We start from the raw sequence: 9,409 nt of genomic DNA on the forward strand, positions 1-9,409 counted from the left end.
AATGAGAAGTCTTATCAACTGATCTCAAGAAGAGATACGAAATTATGATAAAGTAAACAGAAAAAAATACTCATTAGTTTTATTTGATAAATTTTTATGAAATAAATAAAATTGCATAGTATTGTGTTAGTTATATTCATTTTAATTTAATAATTAATTAAATTGAAATACTATTTTCTTTTTTGACTAAGTAAATGTTTGAGAAAGGCGTAAACAATTAAATAATTGAATGCTTTTGAGCATTAAACTCAACAAATAACTCTCCTAATAACTCACCACTACTAATATAACAGTTTTTTTTATCAATTCCCTATCTTATCAAACAAGTTGGTTAAAATTGATAACGGAGATGAAAATCATAATATATACTATCTAATTAAAACTACTTGCTGCACTGAAAAATAACAATTTTAAAATTTTAACACACTCCTAACTTTAGCTAAATAATTATATTTTATAATACAAAGAATATTTGAACCGTTATTAAAGCAATTAACACATTGCAATGTACAAAAAAATATGAGCAATAAATTTGGTGTGGTGAGTTGTCTTTGCAAAATTTTTGTTCACGCTTTTATTAAATAAATTTTTACATTGGGTTTTTACATATATTTTTTGTTAACAACAGGTAAAATGCTATGTAAATATTATATAAAAATATGCAAATTATAAACAAAATATAAAAAAATTTAAATTTATAAAAATTATTCTCAGAAAAATATATTTTAAGCTAAAAATGCATATATACATAAGTAAATTAATTGTTAATATTCGTGTATTTAGTGAAATATTATACAATTACAGTTAATTACTATTATTTTAGAAAATAATCATTAATAGAAAAACCAAATTTATATATAAAAATAATAAACAATGTGTAACAAATTAACCTTTAGGTTTTATTTACGTGTACATATTACTCATACGTATTGCTGCTGTACTTTACAAATAATTATTATTTTATGCATTTTATGTTATACTAAATTTAGTAACATTTACTTAATTGCTGAAAGGCAATTTCATCACAAATAAATTTACGTCACACATTTGATGTGCTTTATAAAAATTTCATAATAACAAAAAACTGTAAACAATGATTCATAAAAAATAAACTAAGTCTATTTATTCGACTTAAAGTCAATACATTGTAGAACAGATCAGTCCTCTAATTGCATGAGTAATATTTCTATTTTTGATTAAATTTACAATTGAAACAAAAATAAATTAATCTCTGAGCATATGATAACGTTATCAATAAGTACAGAAAAGCATGACGCACATTAAAGCCAATTATAATATTAATAATATAATATAATGTAATCTCTACCTTGATTTTAAAGTGGAAATGTCTTAAGTTATTTAATTAAATTTCTTTACTTATGATATTAAGCTATTTAGTAATTTTCATAAAACTTTATATATATATAATTACAATAAATACAATTTCCTCCTCTTTCTTTTCAGTTTATGGCCATGTGTTTGCCTACCGTACTGCATGGATTCTTGCCAGAATTCTAATCATTACTGTCCCAATTGCAATGCCTACATTGGAACCTACCAAAGCTAATTGTGAAACGAACACTCCTGAACGAAATGCACTAAAATTCAAACGAAATTATTAAAGCCACGATTCAATGAATTTTGTTCAAAAATACTAAAATATTTATATATATTTTTTTATTTTAAACACTTATTACTTCTAAATATTTGTAAACAAACGTTATTTAAATAAATGTACTATGTGATCATTAGATGTCATATGTAGCACCATACCAAAAAGAAATACTTTTTATTTAAAAGAAATTTATTTATTTACTTAAAATAAAGACATTACAGGTAAAGATACAAGATCTCTTAAATCTTCAGTCTCTCATCGACTAAATAGGACAGATTAGGTTTATCTGTAGAGCTTTTTTGCTAGAAACATGTTTATAAAATGTCGATTAAATTTTGGTTAAAATAAGCAAAAGAGTGTCGCAAGAGTATCTCCTTATCAGCGACCGCAAAGAACCAATGAACCAACAGTACCCAGAAATTCTAAGAACGGCCGGGTCTACGTCCCGAAGCCACTCACCGAGTTTGACGACAAAGAGCAGTTTAACACTCCTATAAGGGAATTATATAAGCAAATCCCTGAGGAATATAACCATAAGAACAACAGAAATATTAATTAATCAATGATTTTTATTTTTAAATCAAAATCTCAATACTTATCAAATAAATTTTTGGCAGTATATTAACGATGTTTTAGAAATTTTAATTCTTTTATATATGATCCAGTAATAGACCTATGCTTTGAGTTTAACCACATTAAAGATTTGTTATTCCAAATTACTTTTTATACCAAACACAGTACTTTCACAAATATTTGAATATAAATTTAAATATACAAATATAACCAACTATAAAACTGAGAACTTAGCGATAATTATCTAATTTTATTGTCTTAGCTTCAGTTTCAATATAAAAATATTATTTATATAATTAGGTAAGTAGAAGGTGGTATATATAAAGAAGGCTATAAAAGACATACCTCTACAATATGAGATACCTTGCAGCTAATAATAACCTAATGCGGCCTTTTTGCTTCTTACCATGTGTTACTCATAAACAAACTAGAGATTCAGTTATTTGTTTCTTGTACTCATCAGTTTTTTCTTATCGCGTTAGTTTCTACACCTTACTAATTACCTATATGGCTCAATGTTCCCCTAGGAATGAAGAAGAAGACTAATTACCTATCCACCTACACAATTATTTACCTATGAAAAAGTTGCCGCTGATAAGGGTTGAAAAGCATAATGTACATATTTTATGATGACATAATTGAATACATTTGTTATAATCTCTAATAGTTCCACCTACTTGCTATATAAACTATCATTAAGAGGTATAAATATGGATTAAATATAGTATACAATAGATATATTTACATACCCCATTGAAAACTTTTAAGCAAATTTCACTGCGTCCCTAACATCACAGTCTATTGCTATTGGTTACACTAGTCTTGAAAGTAAATTGATTTAATAGTAACGTTCAAGTATTTAAGTTAATGCACCGGCTGATATTTGGTGTGTATTTTCTGTACATACTATATGCAGTTAGAAAATAGTCAGTTTAGTATGATGGCAACACATTGGTATTCCATTCCTTGAAAAATATTGTTTTGCTTTGATTCAGAACAGTAAATGTAAAATAGTTCTCAACAGTTCTTTGATATACATAATGTATATTTAGTCTATAGGCTAAATAAGGGACCGGGAAAAGCAGCTATTTTAAAATATTGATACTGATCGAATATAATGGGAGCCAGATGAAAATGCTGCGGCTAGAAAGGTGTTTAATAAATGCCCATTGGTGGAAAAAGTGGTAAAATTCATTTGCATCTTCGCAGTTAACGAGAATCTGAAAGCTACTAAAAGCTTTCAGTACTATATAAGTACTGTACTACCAATACAGTACTTATATAGTGTATAAGTACTATAAAAGTAGTTTCCGTGACAAAACGCAATTATATTATATAGTAAATTTTATACTAAAATATATGTTTTATTCATATCAATATAATATGTGTTACATTGTACACCTTGTATTTAATATTAATTTCAATAAATTAAGATTTTTAGATATCAGGTGATAGGATATATTAGACAGAAATTAAATATCATCCGTATTTTTTAGTATAAATGATAAGAATTATGTATGACTAAGCCCTAAATTAAATAATGAAATGACGCAGTCTCAAAATGCTTTACACAAATTGCATTGTCTCAAAAAATCTGGATATGGTTGATTTGGAATAGATTGTTGTTGCGAGCTTCACCCAAGCATAGAAGCAGAGAATTGAAAGCAACTTGCAACAAATAATCTTACTATTTTTTGGATATTTCAAAAATTTAAATAAATTTATAAATATATTGAATTTAAATATATATAAATTATACTAATTTTTATGTGCATCAAAATCGCTTCATATGAAATTGTTTCTCTCTTTCGAATACAATTTTCTGTTGCTAAACATTGTTGTAAGCATTTGTTGAGCTTTAGTGAAAAGCTTTATGTTGAAAATGTTGCAACGAGAGTACTGTTGCTAAGATGTGCTTGCAAGACTTTTTGGGTAAGCGCCACACCTTTAGATTTAATACTTTCCACAATTCAATCAAAAGCCGTTTCGATGTAATACGCGCAACCATTGGTGATACCGAAATAACATAATCTATAATTTTTAAACAATTTAAAACAGTGCTACGTTAAAGTGTTTACTTTACATTACTTGTTGATTTCTATCAAATAAGGTAAGTGTTTAAAAAAAGATTAATATATGAAAAATTAAAAATTAATTTATAAATTATACACTCTTCTATCAACGTGACTATAATTTTTGATCATTTAATTTCTATTATTGCTCATAATGGCTATTGATTATAAATTACGGATTGACTCGGTCCTTTCAATGTCGTTATAACCGGTTTCGACTGTATATATGTTTCGACAGGAGTACTACTACTTATATCAAAAAATTGTGAAGAATTGCATAAAACAGTGAATATTTAAGTCTATAATTAAATAATTAAGTGTATAATTGTATTCGTGTCTATTGTAAATGTTTATCTTGCCTACTAATATAGTTAATAAATTCAAATATTCTAATTTAATAAAAAACAAAATTGCAACAGGTTGTTGTATTCAAACAAGATATATTAAAAGATATTTCAAAAAAAAAATTTGGTCATCACCTTATATGGTAATTACAAATTAAAACGGTTAAAATAATCAAAAAAATTTATGTACGCTTTAAAAATTGAAATAATTATTGAGATCTTAATTGACTATAAACTAATTATGGGGTCAAATTGGCCATGCGCTCCATTTTAAAAATAGATCCAGAAAGATTACGTCATTATTGAAAGCATTTAATTTATTTACACATCATATATAACAAATAAATAGATATTCTTTATATCCAATGAAACTGAAAGTAATTACATGTATGTATGAGTTGTGCACATAAACAACTTCTAAAAATTTTGGAAAAGAATATAAAGCCCATAAAGAACACACCCAAAGAGAAAGTTGACGTCATAGTGTCATCTTCAGCCTTGAAATACCAAATTTTTAGCTTTCGGCACAAGAGTAACTGAACCGCTTAGAATATTAAAATATACGCAGTGAGTTTATTTGAAATACTTTTATAGTGTGTTTGGAAGTCAAGTGTAGAGTATGTAAATTCCGGCTTTAAAGCAAAACAAAAGACAGCAGACTGACGCCTCTGCTAACTTGTTTGCTTAATTTTGTTTACACACTTGTTTTTTATCTGCTGCATATACATAAGCGGAGCGGTGCATACATGCTTATATAGGTACGAATTTTAAGCAATTACTTGAAGACAGTCAGAGTTTCTTATCATTTGCCGAGAAACTCTTAATGCCAGTAGTTTTTATATAATTCAAAAATGTAAGATAATTTTAAATTATTTGTTCTGAAAATTAATAAGATTAGATACACTAAAAACACAGATATTTGACATGTATTTTTTTAAAAATACAAAAGATATTAACATATCTATTATGATATATATACGTAATAATGTAATAGTATAATATAATACTTTTTTGTAGATATAAGTTCATATATATAGGTATAAATAATTCCTATTTACATCACTATAGTTTGTTTTTATTTTCTGTGTTGTTTTTAAACTTCATTTATTTTTAATACTAATTATAAGCACTAAATTCAGTTTTAATACTTCAATATCCACTTTTAGATAAATATATTTTTTAATTTTTCATATATAATTTTTTTATAAAAACACTTACCTTATTTGATAGAAATCAACAAGTAATGTAAAGTAAACACTTTAACGTAGCACTGTTTTTAAATGTTTAAAAATATAATTTATGTTTATTTCGGTATCACACAAATTGGTTGTGCCGCGTATTACAATCGAAACGCTTTTGATTGAATTGTGGAAAAGTATTTAATCTAAAGGTGGTGGCGCTTACCCAAAAAGTTCTTGCAAGCACATCTTAGCAACATATCTCTAGCAACATTTTCTACATAAAGCTTTTCACTAAAAGCTCAACAAATGCTTAACAACAATGTTTAGCAACAAGAAAAAGTATTCGAAAAAGAAACAAATTTATATGAAAGGGGATTATTGATACACATAAAAATTATAAATATTTATATTTATTTAATATATATATTTATAAATATTTATAATTTTTGATACATATCAAAAATAGTAAATTATTTTGTTGCAAGTTGCTTTCAATTCTCTGCTTTTATGCTTGTTGAAGAGGTTCGCAACAACAATTTCCTATTCCAAATCAACCATAATCCAGATTTTTTGAGACAATGCAATTTGTGTAAAGCATTTTGAGACTGCGTAATTTCATTATTTAATTTAGGGCTTAGTCATACATAATTCTTATCATTTATACTAAAAAATCCGGATGATATTTGATTTCTGTCTAATATATCCTGATAACTGATATCTAAAAATCTTAATTTATTGAAATTAATATTAAATACAAGGTGTACAATGTAACACATATTATATTGATATGAATAAAACATATATTTTAGTATAAAATTTACTATATAATATAATTGCGTTTTGTCACGAAAACTACTTTTATAGTACTTATGCACTATATAAGTACTGTATCGGTGGTACATATAAAGCTATTGAGTAGCTTTTAGTAGTTTTCAGATTCTCGTTAACTGCGAAGATGTAAATGAACTTTACCGCTTTTTCCACGAATGGGCATTTATTAAACACCTTTCTAGCCGCAGCATTTTCATCTGGCTCCCATTATATTCGATCAGTATCAGTATTTTAAAATAGTCTATAGACTAAATATACATTATGTATATCAAAGAACTGTTGAGAACTATTTTACATTTACTGTTCTGAATCAAAGCAAAACAATATTTTTCAAGGAATGGAATACCAATGTGTTGCCATCATACTAAACTGACTATTTTCTAACTGCATATAGTATGTACAGAAAATACACACCAAATATCAGCCGGTGCATTAACTTAAATACTTGAACGTTACTATTAAATCAATTTACTTTCAAGACTAGTGTAACCAATAGCAATAGACTGTGATGTTAGGGACGCAGTGAAATTTGCTTAAAAGTTTTCAATGGGGTATGTAAATATATCTATTGTATACTATATTTAATCCATATTTATACCTCTTAATGATAGTTTATATAGCAAGTAGGTGGAACTATTAGAGATTATAACAAATGTATTCAATTATGTCATCATAAAATATGTACATTATGCTTTTCAACCCTTATCAGCGGCAACTTTTTCATAGGTAAATAATTGTGTAGGTGGATAGGTAATTAGTCTTCTTCTTCATTCCTAGGGGAACATTGAGCCATATAGGTAATTAGTAAGGTGTAGAAACTAACGCGATAAGAAAAAACTGATGAGTACAAGAAACAAATAACTGAATCTCTAGTTTGTTTATGAGTAACACATGGTAAGAAGCAAAAAGGCCGCATTAGGTTATTATTAGCTGCAAGGTATCTCATATTGTAGAGGTATGTCTTTTATAGCCTTCTTTATATATACCACCTTCTACTTACCTAATTATATAAATAATATTTTTATATTGAAACTGAAGCTAAGACAATAAAATTAGATAATTATCGCTAAGTTCTCAGTTTTATAGTTGGTTATATTTGTATATTTAAATTTATATTCAAATATTTGTGAAAGTACTGTGTTTGGTATAAAAAGTAATTTGGAATAACAAATCTTTAATGTGGTTAAACTCAAAGCATAGGTCTATTACTGGATCATATATAAAAGAATTAAAATTTCTAAAACATCGTTAATATACTGCCAAAAATTTATTTGATAAGTATTGAGATTTTGATTTAAAAATAAAAATCATTGATTAATTAATATTTCTGTTGTTCTTATGGTTATATTCCTCAGGGATTTGCTTATATAATTCCCTTATAGGAGTGTTAAACTGCTCTTTGTCGTCAAACTCGGTGAGTGGCTTCGGGACGTAGACCCGGCCGTTCTTAGAATTTCTGGGTACTGTTGGTTCATTGGTTCTTTGCGGTCGCTGATAAGGAGATACTCTTGCGACACTCTTTTGCTTATTTTAACCAAAATTTAATCGACATTTTATAAACATGTTTCTAGCAAAAAAGCTCTACAGATAAACCTAATCTGTCCTATTTAGTCGATGAGAGACTGAAGATTTAAGAGATCTTGTATCTTTACCTGTAATGTCTTTATTTTAAGTAAATAAATAAATTTCTTTTAAATAAAAAGTATTTCTTTTTGGTATGGTGCTACATATGACATCTAATGATCACATAGTACATTTATTTAAATAACGTTTGTTTACAAATATTTAGAAGTAATAAGTGTTTAAAATAAAAAAATATATATAAATATTTTAGTATTTTTGAACAAAATTCATTGAATCGTGGCTTTAATAATTTCGTTTGAATTTTAGTGCATTTCGTTCAGGAGTGTTCGTTTCACAATTAGCTTTGGTAGGTTCCAATGTAGGCATTGCAATTGGGACAGTAATGATTAGAATTCTGGCAAGAATCCATGCAGTACGGTAGGCAAACACATGGCCATAAACTGAAAAGAAAGAGGAGGAAATTGTATTTATTGTAATTATATATATATAAAGTTTTATGAAAATTACTAAATAGCTTAATATCATAAGTAAAGAAATTTAATTAAATAACTTAAGACATTTCCACTTTAAAATCAAGGTAGAGATTACATTATATTATATTATTAATATTATAATTGGCTTTAATGTGCGTCATGCTTTTCTGTACTTATTGATAACGTTATCATATGCTCAGAGATTAATTTATTTTTGTTTCAATTGTAAATTTAATCAAAAATAGAAATATTACTCATGCAATTAGAGGACTGATCTGTTCTACAATGTATTGACTTTAAGTCGAATAAATAGACTTAGTTTATTTTTTATGAATCATTGTTTACAGTTTTTTGTTATTATGAAATTTTTATAAAGCACATCAAATGTGTGACGTAAATTTATTTGTGATGAAATTGCCTTTCAGCAATTAAGTAAATGTTACTAAATTTAGTATAACATAAAATGCATAAAATAATAATTATTTGTAAAGTACAGCAGCAATACGTATGAGTAATATGTACACGTAAATAAAACCTAAAGGTTAATTTGTTACACATTGTTTATTATTTTTATATATAAATTTGGTTTTTCTATTAATGATTATTTTCTAAAATAATAGTAATTAACTGTAATTGTATAATATTTCACTAAATACACGAATATTAACAATTAATTTACTTATGTATATATGCATTTTTAGCTTAAAATATATTTTTCTGAGAATAATTTTTATAA

Source organism: Teleopsis dalmanni, chromosome 2, assembly GCF_002237135.1.
Source record: "Teleopsis dalmanni isolate 2A chromosome 2, ASM223713v2, whole genome shotgun sequence".
In the NCBI taxonomy this organism is placed as follows: Eukaryota; Metazoa; Arthropoda; class Insecta; order Diptera; family Diopsidae; genus Teleopsis; species Teleopsis dalmanni.